The sequence below is a fragment of the Chiloscyllium plagiosum genome, unplaced genomic scaffold (assembly GCF_037043375.1).
Source record: "Chiloscyllium plagiosum isolate Xiang-an unplaced genomic scaffold, Cpla_swu_hap1 HiC_scaffold_7, whole genome shotgun sequence".
In the NCBI taxonomy this organism is placed as follows: domain Eukaryota; kingdom Metazoa; phylum Chordata; class Chondrichthyes; order Orectolobiformes; family Hemiscylliidae; genus Chiloscyllium; species Chiloscyllium plagiosum.
Window position 1 is genome coordinate 94,047,006 of NW_028270145.1, and position 15,132 is coordinate 94,062,137.

A 15,132-nucleotide genomic window follows, 5' to 3' on the forward strand; every position below is an offset into this window, starting at 1 on the left:
AAAGGCTGAAGGATTTAGGCTGTTTTCATAAGACAGGACAAGGTTGAGAGGTGACTTAATTGAGACATATAAGATAATCAGAGGGTTAGATAGGTTGGACAGTGAGAGGCTTTTTCTTTAGATGGTGATGGCTAGCATGAGGCGACATAGCTTTAAATTGAGGGTTGATAGATATAGAACAGATGTCAGAGGTAGTTTCTTTACTGTGGCAAGTCACATTAGTAAACTCGCCAACTTTTAGGGTAGTTAAATGGTCATTGGATAGGCATATGGACGAAAATGGAATAGTGTAGGTTAGATTGGCTTCAGATTGCTTCCACAGGTCGACACAACATTGAGGGCCAAAGGGCCTGTACTGTGCTCTAATGTTCTATGTTCTATGTCCTCCTCCAACTCCAGACACAAGCTTCCTCCACTATCCCTTATTGACTCTACCCATCCTCTTGTTCCTCATATAAGTGTAGAATGCCTTGGGCTTTCCTTAATCCTACCCGCCAAGGCTTTCTCATGCCCTTTCTAGCTCTCCTAAGTCCATTCTTCAGTTCCTTCCTGGCTTCCTTGTAACTCTCAAGAGCCCAATCTAATTCTTGCTTCCTCAACCTTAAGTAACCTTCTTTCTTCCTCTTGACTAGATGTTCAGCATCTCTTGTCATCCTTCACCCCACCCTTTCCTTCCTTTCCTCAGTGGGACAAATTATCCAGCAAGTGCTCCCTAAACAACCTCCACATTTCTGTCCTGCATTTTCCTGAGAATATCTATCCCCAATTTATACTCCACAGTTCCTACCTAATAGCATTCTAATTCCCCTTCCCCTAATTAAATACTTTTCCATACCATCTGCTGTTATCCCTCTCCATGACTAGTAAAGGTCAGGGAGTTGTGATCACCATCACTGAAATGCTCTGTCACTGAGAGATCTGTCACCTGACCTGATTCATTGCCAAGCACCAAATCCAATATGGTCTCCCCTCTAGTCCGCCTATCTTCATATGGAGTCAGGAATCCTTTCTGAACTCACCTAACAAAATCTGCTCCATCCAAACTATTTGCACTAAGGAGGTTTTAATCACTACTAAGGAAATGGAACTCATCCATGACAACAGACCTGTTACTTCTGCACCTTTCTAAAATCTGTCTCCCAATCTGCTCCTATGCGTCTTTGTTGCTATTGGGGCGTCTATAGAAAACTCACACTAAAGTGACTGCTCCTCTCCTGTTTCTGACCTCCACCCATATTGCCTGTATAGACAAACTCTCCTCGATGACTTCCCTTTCTGCAATTGTGATACTATTCCTGATTAGCAATGCCACTCCTCTACCCCTTTTACCTCCCTCCCTAATCCTTTGAAATATCTGAACACCGGAACATCCAACAACCATTCCTGCCCTTGTGATATCCAAGTGTCCATAATGGCCACAACATCATGATCTATGCTCTAAGTTCTTCATCACCTTTATTACTGACAGTTCTTGCGTTAAAATAGACACACTTCAACCCATCACACTGACTGCCACTTTGCCCTATCAACTGTCTATTCTTCCTCACAGACTTTCTGCACACTGTATCTGCCTGTTCACTAGCCACCCCATCCTCTGATCCGCAACTCTGAATCCTCTGAATCCGACTTGATTAGTTAATAATTCGATCTCTTCTCATTCTTGAAGTCATTTAAAACAAAAATCAGACATTGTTGTACAAGTAGCTGGTCCATTCTTGGAATGCAGTTAAAATCGACCCATTTAGGCTGAATTAAAAGGACTATAATATTTCTTTCTGAATGTCTGCTAATGGCCCAGAAACACTCACAGCACGCATGTGCTAATCATGCAAGTGCCCAACCCTGCCACTATTGCCAGTGACATCTTTCCATCCCATTCAGTCATATTTATTGCACTTATTTGGATGCTGCCATGTTTTTTACTGGCAGGCATTTATTTGTGCAGAACCTTCCACAAGCGCAGGGCGAGCCCTCCTGGGGGGTCAGGAGACACAGCCTACTTCTTTCTCCTATTAAATTTTACAGTCTTACTTAGACACTCAGATGTTGTTCCGCCTGCAAGAAAGAATTAGAGTTATAGACCAGTTAAGTGAACATTTGTAGCAAAGAACATGCTTGAAAAGATTTTATGGAAAACTATCAGTTTTTATCTAAAAAATGCAGATACAATAAGAACAGTTGTTAAAATATTTCTAGAAATAATAAGTCATGTCTCATAAATCTAATGGGATTCTTTCACGAGATTACCAAATCAGTGAGGGAAAAAAAACTACACAATGGATGTAATTTCCATGGAATGTTGGAAGACGCTTGTTAAAGTTCCACAGATTCTTTTGTATATCACCTTAGCTCACTGAAATATCTCTTTGAACCAGATGTTTGAATGTTTATGTCTTACCTCAAGATTTGATCACAATGACCTAAGATTTTGTGATTAAAAGTATGAGTCTAACAGTGCTCCCTTTCATTTACATGAAGTTAAGCTGCAGTTTCTGGGGCTTCATGTGCACAATTACATGCGGAAATCTGGGAATTACTTTCCAAAGTTTATCATAGAGGAAGTCTTATTTAATTTGAATCAAAGTTTCAGGCACTGAAAATCACTTTTTAAAAGTGGGGAGTTTCAGTCTTCCAGATTTTGTTTATAGCTGTAGATTTCAAAAACAATGAAATATATGCTTTTATTTTTCTTTCTATGTCTTTTATTTCCTCTTAATCCAACCTCTCTTTCACTCAGTTTATTTTCCTTCCTGTACCTGAGCTGATATTGAATTCAACATTCTGAATGTCACTTCTGGGATCAAGCACCAACTGTTCATTAATGATTCATTAATTCATTGGACAGAATGATGGCACAGTGATTAGCACTGCTGCCTCACGGTGCCAGAAACCTAGGTTTGATTCCAGTCTTGGGTGTCTGTCTGTGTGGAGCTTGTGCATTCTCCCTGTGTCTGTGTGGGTTTCCGCGCACAGTCTAAAGATATACAAGTTTGGTGGATTGGCCATGCTTAAATTTCCCACAGGCTAAATGGATGAGTAATTGGAAATGCATGGTTTTTGGGGGGAGGGGGGGGTGAGGGAAGGTGGGATGTTCTTTGGAGGATTGGTGATTGGCTGAATGGCCAGCTCCCACACTGTAGGGATTCTAATTTAACTAATTCCAAAAATACAGAGTTCTTGCTCCTGTTCACTGTGGTCCCAGATTCTCTGTAGAATGCATTACATTTTGGTCCTTGTTTCTTGTACAGGGACTGACTTTAAATTAATCATAGGTCTTTGGACTAGTTTTCTGATTGAGATCTTTCGTTCATTACTGAACGTAAAGTATGGCCCATGTCTGGACTAATTTTTCAACGCAGCACTGACAGAATGTTTCAAGATGTTGTCTCTCAGATTTTCAGGAGTAATTTTCAGTTTGTGCAAAAACACAGATTGTCTGCTCATCATACCGCTTGCTTTCATTCATTGACTTCCAGGTTGGGCCCAAATTACAAATATCCTCGTGTGTCAAATCAAATCCTTATCTGCTCATTTAGATGCATTTAAATAATATTGTATGACTTTGTGAAGAGAAAAAAATCAGTTGGCTTGGACAATATTCCTCCCTCAAAAATAAGAACACAAGACCATATGACATTGGAGTGGAAGTAAGGCCACTCGGCCCATCGAACCCTCTCCACCATTTAATCATGGCTGATGGGCATTTCAACTCCACTTACCCACACACTCCCCATAGACCATAATTCCTTGCAAGATCAAGAATGTATCAATCTCTGTCTTGAAGACATTTAATGTCCCGACCTCCACTGCACTCCGTGACAATGAATTCTACAGGCCTACACTCCCTGGCTGATGAAATGTCTCCTCATTTCCATTCTAAATTGACCCCCTCTAATTCTAAGGCTGTACCCATGAGTGTTAATCTCCCCGCCCAATAGAAACAACTTACCAGCATCCACCCTTCCTAATCAATTGAATGCAAGTTCTTGCTTTCTTCATGAAAATTGCATGGTTCAACTCTGAATTTCTCTTACATTTCCAGAAAATTTACAGCAATGATTTTTATTCTCTGAAATGTTTATTTCTTTCCTAAGCTGTCAAACGTCCATCATTAGTTTCCTTTTTCCATGGTTACACACTATCTTTGATATATTGGAGGTGAATTTCTATGTGAAACACAGCTCCCATTCATATATATAAATTTCCCGTTATCCGCAAGCATGGGGCCTTTCCGTATGTCCATATTATTCATTTGGATTGAATTTATTTCAAAGTGAGTTTGTGATACCCTGTTCTACTATTAAACAATGTACTATTTCTTAGTACTTTACAACCACTCTGTTGTGAGGCTATCTATTTTGTATCACATAGTGATTCGAACAAATACTTTCCTAGTTCAATATTTAGAAAATTAAAAGAAACCTGAAACAACTTCTAAAAACTTCATATCCACAGTGACCACATCTCAATCTGACCTATCCTATTTGCCTGCAGTTGGCCCTTTACCCTCTAAACCCATTTCTATTAATATACCCATCCAGATGACTTTAATTGTACTCGCCTCCACCACTTTCTCCAGCAGCTCGCTCCAGATATGGACCACCCTCTGCCTGAAAAAGTTATGCCTCAGGTCCTTTTTTAAATCTTCCCCCTTATATCCTCTAGTTTTGGATTGCCTAGGAAAAAGACCTTGGCATTTCACCCTATCCATGCCCCTCATGATTTTATAAGCCTTTATTATGTCATCCCTCAGCCTTCAACACTCCAGGGAAAAAAGTCCCAGCTTATTCAACTTCTCCCTATAGCTCAAACCCTCCTCACAACATCCTTGTAGATCTTTTCTCAAGTTTTACAGCACCCTTACCGATTATGGCCTGTTTGGCTTTTTTCCACACTGTAATGATTCTATGATTCAAAGGTTCTTCACAACATTCCAATTCATTGCCCTATCACTACAATTCTCACAAATCATACGCCATCCTCTAACTCACATTGGAGAATGCAATGCGAGATGATATTAAATATAGCAAAACCAGGGAAAGAAAGCTAAATGTTAACACATCTGTTCAGTTCAAGATATAATTTCCTGCAGACTCACACTTTCATAAATTAATTTGCTCTAAAATCATTGCAATTATTAAAATGCAATTACTCCGCACAATGGGGAAGTGCTGGAGTGATGAAGCTCTATAGGATGAATTTCGATCTTTTGCTCTTGAATTTCCTTAGGTTCTTTTATTACATCAAATTACATCGGACTTATTGCAGACAATTACACAAAATATTAGTGATAGAAACTTAAGCTTCATATCAAAATATTATGAAAATTTCCTGAAAGCTATATTAATTAGCTTGTGGGAAACAAAAGTGTAAACATTACAGCCAACAAGTCCCATTATGTGCTGACAATAGCTGTAATGATATCATAACATGTGGACCACAGGATTTAGTGATTTGTTTCCAATGTGACGAAGGCATGATATCTGGAGGCTAGACTGACTGTGCAGTCAAGGCAATTCTTTTCTACTCCAACTCATGTCAGGCACATGGGTTGACAGCTGCAAATCTGGCCCAGGTCCCTCACCAGCCAGTAGCAATCATTTAGCATGGGGCACAATCACCGTGAACATCTGTGGATGGCATGCATCTGTCTCTCAGGGACAGATTAACATCCTGATAATTAAGTTGAGCCCATTCATTTGATCTTTTTTGAATAGCTTTTAACTCTGTGATTTATACAAATGTGAAAAATTCTCATTGACAAGTGTTAATTTTTTAACTTGATCCTGTCATCACCTAAGACTATCATGTTGGCATTAGTGAGTCTCTGGCATTAGCAATTAAAGGGTTGTCAGTATTTGCAGAAACAGGTAACATGTGATAGAATTAAATTATTATAGATGGATTTTCATTTGACAATTATAACAGCAGCAAATTAAAGTGGGGGCATGAGGAACTGATTTCCAATTTCTAATTTAAACCCTTTTGGTTTTGGAAGTTTATTTAGTCTTGAACTGTTAGTGCTATTGTGTCCAAAGTGAATACAAGAGAATTGCAAGCAGTAGCTAAACTTCTAACAGCATTATTTAAAGTATCATATATACACTCAGAAAATAATGAGATACAAATATTTATCCAGGAATTTCTTTTTATTTGCTCAGTGGGTGTTTGCATCATTGACTAGGCCAACATTTATTGCCTTTGAGAATTCTCAGAAGATGGCTGTGGCTGCAGGTAAGGTACTCACCTTTTGGTATCTTCCCCTTCAATGCATGGAAACATGAACTTGACAACTCCTCATTCTGAAATTGCATGAAAAACAACAATGAACATGATGTGTTTTTATTCAGAGTTTATCACTAAACGCATTAAGGATTTTATTTAATTTGACGTATTGTTGTCACACGTACTAAAGTACAGTGAAAAGCTTTGTTTTGTGTGCAGTACAGGCAGATCATAACATACAATGCTATACAGATCATTGTGTGTTTCGAATAGAGCACGGTGTATAGGAGGTGCACAAAAGCAAGGTCAACATTAAATTTGAAATTAGAGAGGTCCATTCAGCAATCTACAGGGAAGAGGCTATTCTTGATCCTGTTGGTATGTGTGTTTAAGCTTCTGTATCTTCTGCCTGATGGAAGAGGTTCAAAGAGAGTATAATTGGGGTGGGAGGGGTTCCTCGATGATGTTGGCTACATTTTCATGGCGATGAGAAGTGTAGGTGGAGTTCACAGATGGAAGGTTAGCTTGCATGATGGTCTGGGCTGTGTTCACAACTTTCTGTCATTTCTTATAATCCTGAGCAGAACAGTTGCTGAACCAAACCATGATGCACCCAGTCAGAATGCTTTCTATGGTGGAAAGAATAGTGTGACAGAGTCATAGAGTCATACAGCATGGAAACAGACCTTTCAGTCCAGCCAGTCCATGCCGAACATCATCCCAAATTCAGTTAGTCCCAACTGCCTGCTTATGGTCCTTCCAAACCTTTCCTATTCATGTACTTATCCAAATGTCTTTTAAATGCATCCACTACATCCTCAGGAAGATCATTCTACACATGAACCATCCTCCATTTAAAACTTTTGCCCCTCATGCCTTTTAAAATTCCCTCTCCTCTCACCTTAACAATGTGTCTCCAAGTCTTGAAGTCCCCCATCCTAGGGAAAAGACAGCTACCATTAACTCGATCTACTGTTCATGCTTTGGACACTTCAACTAGTTTGTATATTAAAAACACTTTATCCAAGCGCTCTTGTCAGTGTAACAGATAAAGGGACAAAGAATTTCATTTCAACTCAATTTTATTAACAAAACATTCCTTATTAAAAACAGCATGTGAGCTTTTCCCAAACTCTGACAATATTTACTCTTTACCTAGCTCTATCCATTGCCTGTAACAATCCACACGTTTGAGGTGGTTGTTGGAATCTTCCTCTCCAATGTAAGGCAGGCTTGCTTCCATGAAGAAGGACCTTGCAGGTCAGGGTGCATCTTCTTTCTCTCACTCCCTCTCTCCAAGTGGTCAGAACTCTGCTGTTGGGCCAGGTCAAGTCTTCAATGTAAGTCTTCGCTGTGAGTCTTCACTGAGGAAATGGTTTCCAGGTGTGTTTCTTTTTATCCTCCTCACCCTGGACCTTTCTGAATGTTCTGTGGCCTTTTGGTCAATGGGATCATGAGCTGAGTATAAAACATCCAATGGGGTTGTACCAATACCCATCACTGTTGCTATGCCAGGGAGGTGTAAAGTGCACGTCCTCAGGCACTGCCTGAAAGTCAAGGTGCCCAGAAATTTGATTGAAGCTTCTTCAACCCTTGGGCTGGTTGTAACTGGTTCCATCTGAACCTTTATGACCTCTTTGACCATGGTTTCCACTGTACTCTGTAGCTGATAGCTGATGGCTTAGTTTAGCCAATTTCCTGACAGACCCAATTTCTCAGGTTTTGGATCAATACAGAATGTGAAACTTTGGGCCCATGGTCACTTGGCCACAAGAGGTTGGTGTGGAGCAGAACCAGTCTAAAAATTAAAAAAAAAAGACAAATGAGATGGTGAATCTAACACTGAGATGAATGATGCAGAGAGGCAGTATGGGGTTTGGGTAAAGAATAATATGAGTCTGTGTGGAAAAGTCTTGAAAACCGCTGGTGCCAGATTTCAGAACAGTGGAATGACCAGTATTGTGGTCACATCCAGAATGAATCTACTTCTGACCATATGGGCTCATGCCCGAAACATCGATTCTCCTGCTCCTAGGATGCTGCCTGATCTGCTGTGCTTTTCCAGCAACACATTAAAAGCCAGTATATGCCAGTACATCTTGCTCTGGCTTCATGCAGGTTTCAGACTGGTCCATATAGTTTTTCCCTCTGGGGAGGTGGTATTGAGCCGCTTTCTTGAACCATTGCAGTCCATGTGGTGTAGGTACATCCACAATTGTTGCTAGGAAGGGAATTCCAGGATATTGTCCCAGAGACAGCGCAGGAACAATGACAGTGTTCAAAATTAGGACTGTTTGTGGCTTGGGGAGTAACCTGTCAATGGTCGTCCTCTCACCCATCTGCTACCCTTGTCTTCGAGATTGTAGATGTCAAGGGTTTGTAAAGAGTTCAGCACATTGTAGTTATCTCTATCATGGGAAAATGGTGGCAAATCCAGGATAAATCTCCACTTCTGTATTAACAGTAAAATCAGAAATGTTATATATCTCTTTGTTATACATTATTTACTAATTTGTGATAACTGTCATCATCACGTTTTCTTCATCATATATTTGCGATATCACTAATAAGTGAATTGAATGATATTACTGTTCTGTATCAAAGTGGATCTATTCTTAAATTCTGAGTCAAGGAGTGATTATCTAGTTCCATTGTATGTTTGGATGAAAGCTACAACAGGAGATACTGATATCAATGTGTTCTGTCAATGTGAAGACAATGAATCTGCTTTACCTCTTGATGATTTAGGTTACAAGCTATGGCCAGTAACTGGGTAAAAACAATAACTGCAGATGCTGGAAACGAGATTCTGGATTAGTGGTGGTGGAAGAGCACAGCAGATCAGCCAGCATCCAAGGAGCTTCGAAATCAACGTTTCGGGCAAAAGCCCTTCATCAGGAATAAAGGCAGTGAGCCTGAAGCGTGGAGAGATAAGCTATAGGAGGGTGGGGTGGGGAAAAAGTAGCATAGAGTACATTGTGTGAGTGGGGGAGGGGATGAAGGTGATAGGTCAGGGAGGAGAAGGTGGAGTGGATAGGTGGAAAAGGAGGTAGGCAGGTAGGACAAGTCCGGACAAGTCATGGGGACAATACTGAGCTGGAAGTTTAGAACCAGGGTGAGGTGGGGGAAGGGGAAATGAGGAAACTATTGAAGTCCACATTGATGCCCTGGGGTTGAAGTGTTCCGAGGCGGAAGATGAGGCGTTCTTCCTCCAGGCATCTGGTGGTGAGGGAGCGGCGGTGAAGGAGGCCCAGGACCTCCATGTCCTCGGCAGAGTGGGAGGGGGAGTTGAAATGTTGGGCACAGGGCGGTGTGGTTGATTGGTGCGGGTGTCCCGGAGATGTTCCCTAAAGCGCTCTGCTAGGAGGCGCCCAGTCTCCCCAATGTAGAGGAGACCGCACCGGGAGCAACGGATACAATAAATGATATTAGTGGATGTGCAAGTAAAACTTTGAAGGATGTGGAAGGCTCCTTTAGGGCCTTGGATAGAGGTGAGGGAGGAGGTGTGGGCGCAGGTTTTACAGTTCCTGCGGTGGCAGTGGAAAGTGCCAGGATGGGAGGGTGGGTTGTAGAGGGGCGTGGACCTGACCAGGTAGTCACGGAGGGAACGGTCTTTGCGGAAGGCGGAAAAAACACTTTAAAAGGATACTTGGGATATGGGTTTGGGGAAGGTTCGGCCTCATAGAAAAAAGATGATGTCTTACCTGTTAGTTTAGTGTACCCTATATAATATTATCAATGAATAAGCCATTACATCACAATGGTGTCCCAATCACCTTGTTTCCAACCTTCTCCATGCTCCCTGCATTATCTTTTTCCCATCAATGGAACAATAGGCAAATCATTGCCATAAGGTGTTGTAATTTTTAAAAAATATTCAAAACAAAGTTCTTCACTATTAAGTGCCTGTGATTAAAATTAATTCCTAAAATTGCAGTCTGCCCAATCTGTAAAAGGCTTGCAATGTAATAATTTTCTTATGTTATCTATATGTAACACAAATGAGGCACATTGATTCTGTTTATTTGAAGACCTCTGGTTTATTACAATGAAATTAATGTAAAGAATTCTGAGTAATCTCCAAACACAGCCTGAGCATCAGATGCTACAATGTAGAGAGGCTGTGTCTTCTGGTCATGTGATAATATCTGGATACTTGATTCATTTGTATGCTGAGCTCTGAAAGGGGCATTGCTTCAAAAGGCATTAATACACAAAACCGAAAGACCATAAGATATGGGAGGAGAATTAGGCCATTTGGTCCATTGAGTCTGCTCCTCCATTCGATCACGGCCGATATGTTTCTCAACCTCATTCTCCTGCCTTATCCTTGTCACCTTTTAATCCCATTACTATTCAAGAATCTATCTATCTCTGTCTTAAAGACAGTCAATGACTTGGCCTTTTTTGTTTTCATTAAGTCCTCTTCATATTAAGACAAAGTTTTTTTCAGAATAGAAACGAATTATGACATGTTATTTAAGAATCATAGTCACTTCTTATTGCATGAGTAAATGTCACATTTTTACAGCTGTTGACTAAGTGCACCAGCACTATCAAAAGACCAGTTTTAATTTCTACACAGACCCACAGCTACTAAAATCACCATCATCTAAAATATGAGACAAGACCCTAGACTTTTCCAAATTCTAAAATACTGGTTAGAACCCTGCACTCAGGCTGCAACAAATATACAACAGAGCAAACAGGATGAGGATTTCTGTCTGGGGCTATTGTTCATTCTGGAATTCCAATTTACACAATGTAGGAGCAAATTACTGCAGATGCTTGAATCTGAACTGGAAACAAAAAGTTCTGGAGATCACAATAGGTCAGGCAGCATCCATGGAGAGAAAGCAATCTAATGTTTCAAGTCTAGATGACTCTTCATCAGAGCTGAAGTGAAGCTCTGATGAAAAATCATCTAGACCTGAAACGTTAGCTCGCTTTCTCTCCATGGATGCTGTCTGACTCACTGTGCTCTCCAGCACTTTTTGTTTTCAGTTCTAACTTACATCTCCACTCGAAAAGAACAATCAACCGACATTAGCAAGACTCCAGATTTTGTATTTCAGGCTACCCAGCACAGACAATATGGGGCCTACAGAGATACTAGACATTCAACTTCAATCAAAATCCATTCACACATACTCTTAACCATCAGGAAACCAACTGACTTCAGAAGAAACACCAGAGCACAATGGACAACACAGATTTGAGTGGAGATAACAAGGCACCACAGTCTGCATAACTGCCCAATCTCACCTGGAGGTGGCTGTTTTCAACAACGAGCTTCTTCACAAACAGTTTCCCCACAGGCTCCACTCCTTACATGCAGCTTCAGAATCAAGAACCACAGAGGCTGAACAGAGAAGCTGAGTCGGGGAGCTAATCCAAGAGTATCACTGGAGCAAAGGACATCTGAGAGGGGGAAAGCCAACTAAGCGCCATCTGAACAAGAGCCTCCAGACACTGGCCTGTTCTGAACCAAGAGAACCGACAGCAAGAAGCTCAGCAACCGGGTGCACTTTAAAACCGCGATTCCCTCAGTGGTGAGCTGGAACTTCTGATACCCCAAAGTTCCGACCTAGCCAGCAAGGAGGGGAAGGTGGGTGCTGAAAGTGCGTGGAACCTCAAGGGTAAGAAGCCTGATTAAAGATTCTGTGATTAAAAACTGCTGTCTTTAGGTTCTAATACTGTTTAATCTAGCTAATAATGTATTTAATAGTATTCCTGTTCTCTGTAGCGTTGATTGTGTCAATTTCCCTGTTTATTGCATTTATTATATTTCTTGTATCATACTTATCTTTTGTATTGTAAATAAACACAGTGATTCTTTTGTCCTGAAACACCTGTCTACTGCCTTCTTCATTTCTCATCACCTAAATAAGTCCAGTGTCTGGAACCAGGAATCTGGGGGTGATTCGAATCACTTAAAAACAGAAAATAACTAATTGCAAACTGGAACCATACACTACACAGTAGATGTAATGACAACTTATAACAGTAATATGGGGATGAGAATTGCCAATTTGTGATTAGCAAGGACCCACAAACTGAAATGAATTAGAAGGTCAGATAATCTGTTTTGGCAGTGTAGGGTGGAAGAATAAACATTGTCCAGAAAAGTGAAGAATGTCCCTGCTATTCTGACACACTGCTTCATTGTATGGTGGCTCAGTGGCCAGCACTACTGCCTTACAGTAGCACAGACTTGGGTTCAATTCCACCCTCAGGTGACTGTGTGGAGTTTGCACATTCTCCTTTTAACTGTGTAGGTTTCTTCTGGGTGCTTTGGTTTCCTTCTACAGTCAAAAGATGTGAGGGTACGTGGAGTAGCTGTGTTAACTTGCCTGGTAGTATCCAGGGATGTGCAGGTTAGATGGAATGGCCCTGAGAAATATAGAGTTACAGGGGTGGGATGCTATTCAGATGGTTGGTCTGGACTCAATGGGCTAGATGGTCTACTTCCACCCACTATAGGAATTTGATAGTTGTGGCATAGAAAATAATTATAAATGAAATGATATAAGCCATGATGACATAACTGGGGATGAAGGTGATTCTGAGAATCCATATGTGATACTACTTAAGAAGCAGATTAAGATTAATTTGTCAATTCTGAAAATGAGAATGATGATATTTGTGGATTTTAATATATATTCAATGGATAATCAACATAATATTGTTCCCAGTTTTAAGACTGAAAAGATTGAACGAAATTGGATAAATTTGTACATATGGTTTTTGAAAAGAGAAGAACACCTGTCTTCATGGAGGCATTTACTTATTTAAAAAAATATTTATCTATAAATAAAATTTTAGTATTGAAAATACTGTTTGGTATTTTAAGTGTTGTTTTTGAGAGTAGAGTTATTAGGAACACTCTCTGTTCTGGCAGTTCTGTGATAGTAAGATGATGGAAGGGAGTGGATTCTCATCCCTCCAAAATATTACTCATTTAAATTTAAATTACTCATTTGTATTTTGCCAGTGTCATAAAGTTGAACCCAAGCCAAGATACCTTGTTGTTGGCCTCCATTCATCAGTCTGGAGAGAAAGAACAGCTATATTAATCAGTGCTGGAATTTCTGTGATGCAGGAGAAATTAATATTTATTCAAGAAGTGCATTATGCTGCAGGGAGGAACATTCAGACCTCTTTGCCATATTCAGCATCCCATTCAATCTCTTTGATCAGGTCAACACTCCACAATGGGTTCTCTGAGAAGAAGAACTTCTTTCTATTCAAAGAATTATCTTTTCAAAAAAATGTTAGAAATTCTTTACACCTGCACATTCCAGGCATATTGCTTGATTGATAAGGATTAGTACCTTTGAGTCCCTGATGAAATGTAACTGTATGACAGATGCATATTTTCAGACCATATTACAGCCAATGAAAGAAACGATTTTCAGATTAATGTCAATTGAAGGCTGAATAACATAATATTTTAACATTGTCAAGATTAGTGGAGTTCAGATTAACTTGGAGGGGCTTCCACATTGTCCCAAATTTTACAAATTCAGGCATGGGAATGCACAATTTCAAAAAGTCAAAAGTAAAAATAAAGCCATAAAAAATACAACTCTACTCAGGAAATTAACTCCAAACGTTTGGTGGCACAATGGTCCAGGTTTCGATTTCGCAGATGTCATTAGTTTGTCTGTCTGATATCAAGGTGGTTTCTTTCATAAAAGCTGAAAATTCTGGATGTACTCAGCAGGTAATCTTTTGCGGTAAGATTAGAAGTTAATGGGCACAATATTTGCCCAGTTGGGTTGGACATAGGGGTAAGAAATTAATTCCCAGTCCATCACATTCTGGTTCACATCCAAGCTCACTCCCATAATACAGATGATGGGATGGTATTGAAATTGCCAGTCCATCCCACCACATATAAATAAATAGTTATGGTTCAACTGAGCTCGTTGAAAGCTCGACTGACTTCAGCATTACCATTTCTTGGATAATTTCTAATCAATCCATTCAAGGATGTATTAATACACCTTTGAAGCAGGTGGTACCTGAACTCAGAATGTGTTCAAAGGTAGGGACGCTGCCACTTTACTACAACCCCAGCTTGTGTCATAATACAGTTGGGTGAACAGGTGGATAAGTCTTTTAACAATGCAAAAAGGAATGGTGTACCATCTTCAGAAAATGCCTTGTGCACATCAGGGCATACTCCCATATGATAGAACAGTCAGTTTCCTTCATTCTTACACAGATTTTAAAACCCACCCCTCAAACCTCCTTATTGCTCCCCTCATATCCAAGATAGCCATATTTTCCCTGCCCAATGCCTCCTACTTATCTGAACCCAAGATTCTTTGGGCCTTCTATATGGGACTGATTGCAACCCAGCAATGCTCAATGCCCATTGCCAAGCTCGCAGTTGGAGCTGCTGGACAAATAGATTGGCCAGCAGCTCCAGAGGGTAGTACTTTCTCCCATTCAGATGGAGGTCTCACTCTATATTAATGCAGCTCACCTGTAGCATACTACAACTGGAGGCTGAATATTTCCAGGGACCTATCGGCTGACTTCCAATTTTTCTTCCAATGAGGCGTTTGGGAGGAGGCTTGACTTGGAGGGAGGAAGTGGGGAAGTGGGGATGTACACCCTTCCTATGACATTCTGTCCTAAGCTTCAGGTCTGTGACCTGCCACTGTGCCATATGTGCGGCACGGTGGCACAGTGGTTAGCACTGCTGCTTCACAGCGCCGGAGACCCGGGTTCAAATCCCACCTCAGGCGACTGACTGTGTGGCGTTTGCACGTTCTCCCCGTGTCTGCGTGGGTTTCCTCCGGGTGCTCTGGTTTCCTCCCACAGTCCAAAGATGTGCAGGTCAGGTGAATTGGCCATGCTAAATTGCCCGTAGTGTTAGGTAAGGGGTAAATGTAG

General features: G+C 40.7%; 1 long non-coding RNA gene across 1 annotated transcript in view; it reads left to right on the plus strand.

Annotated features, from left to right (window-relative positions):
- Positions 1 to 11,782, plus strand: part of LOC148149664 (uncharacterized) — a 37,773-nt gene extending 25,991 nt beyond the window's left edge. The window contains exons 2-3 of the long non-coding RNA XR_015757723.1: positions 6,162 to 6,234; positions 11,301 to 11,782. This is a non-coding gene — a long non-coding RNA (uncharacterized LOC148149664). The remainder of the gene's footprint in view (positions 1 to 6,161; positions 6,235 to 11,300) is intronic.
- The last annotated feature ends 3,350 nt before the right edge of the window (positions 11,783 to 15,132 follow it).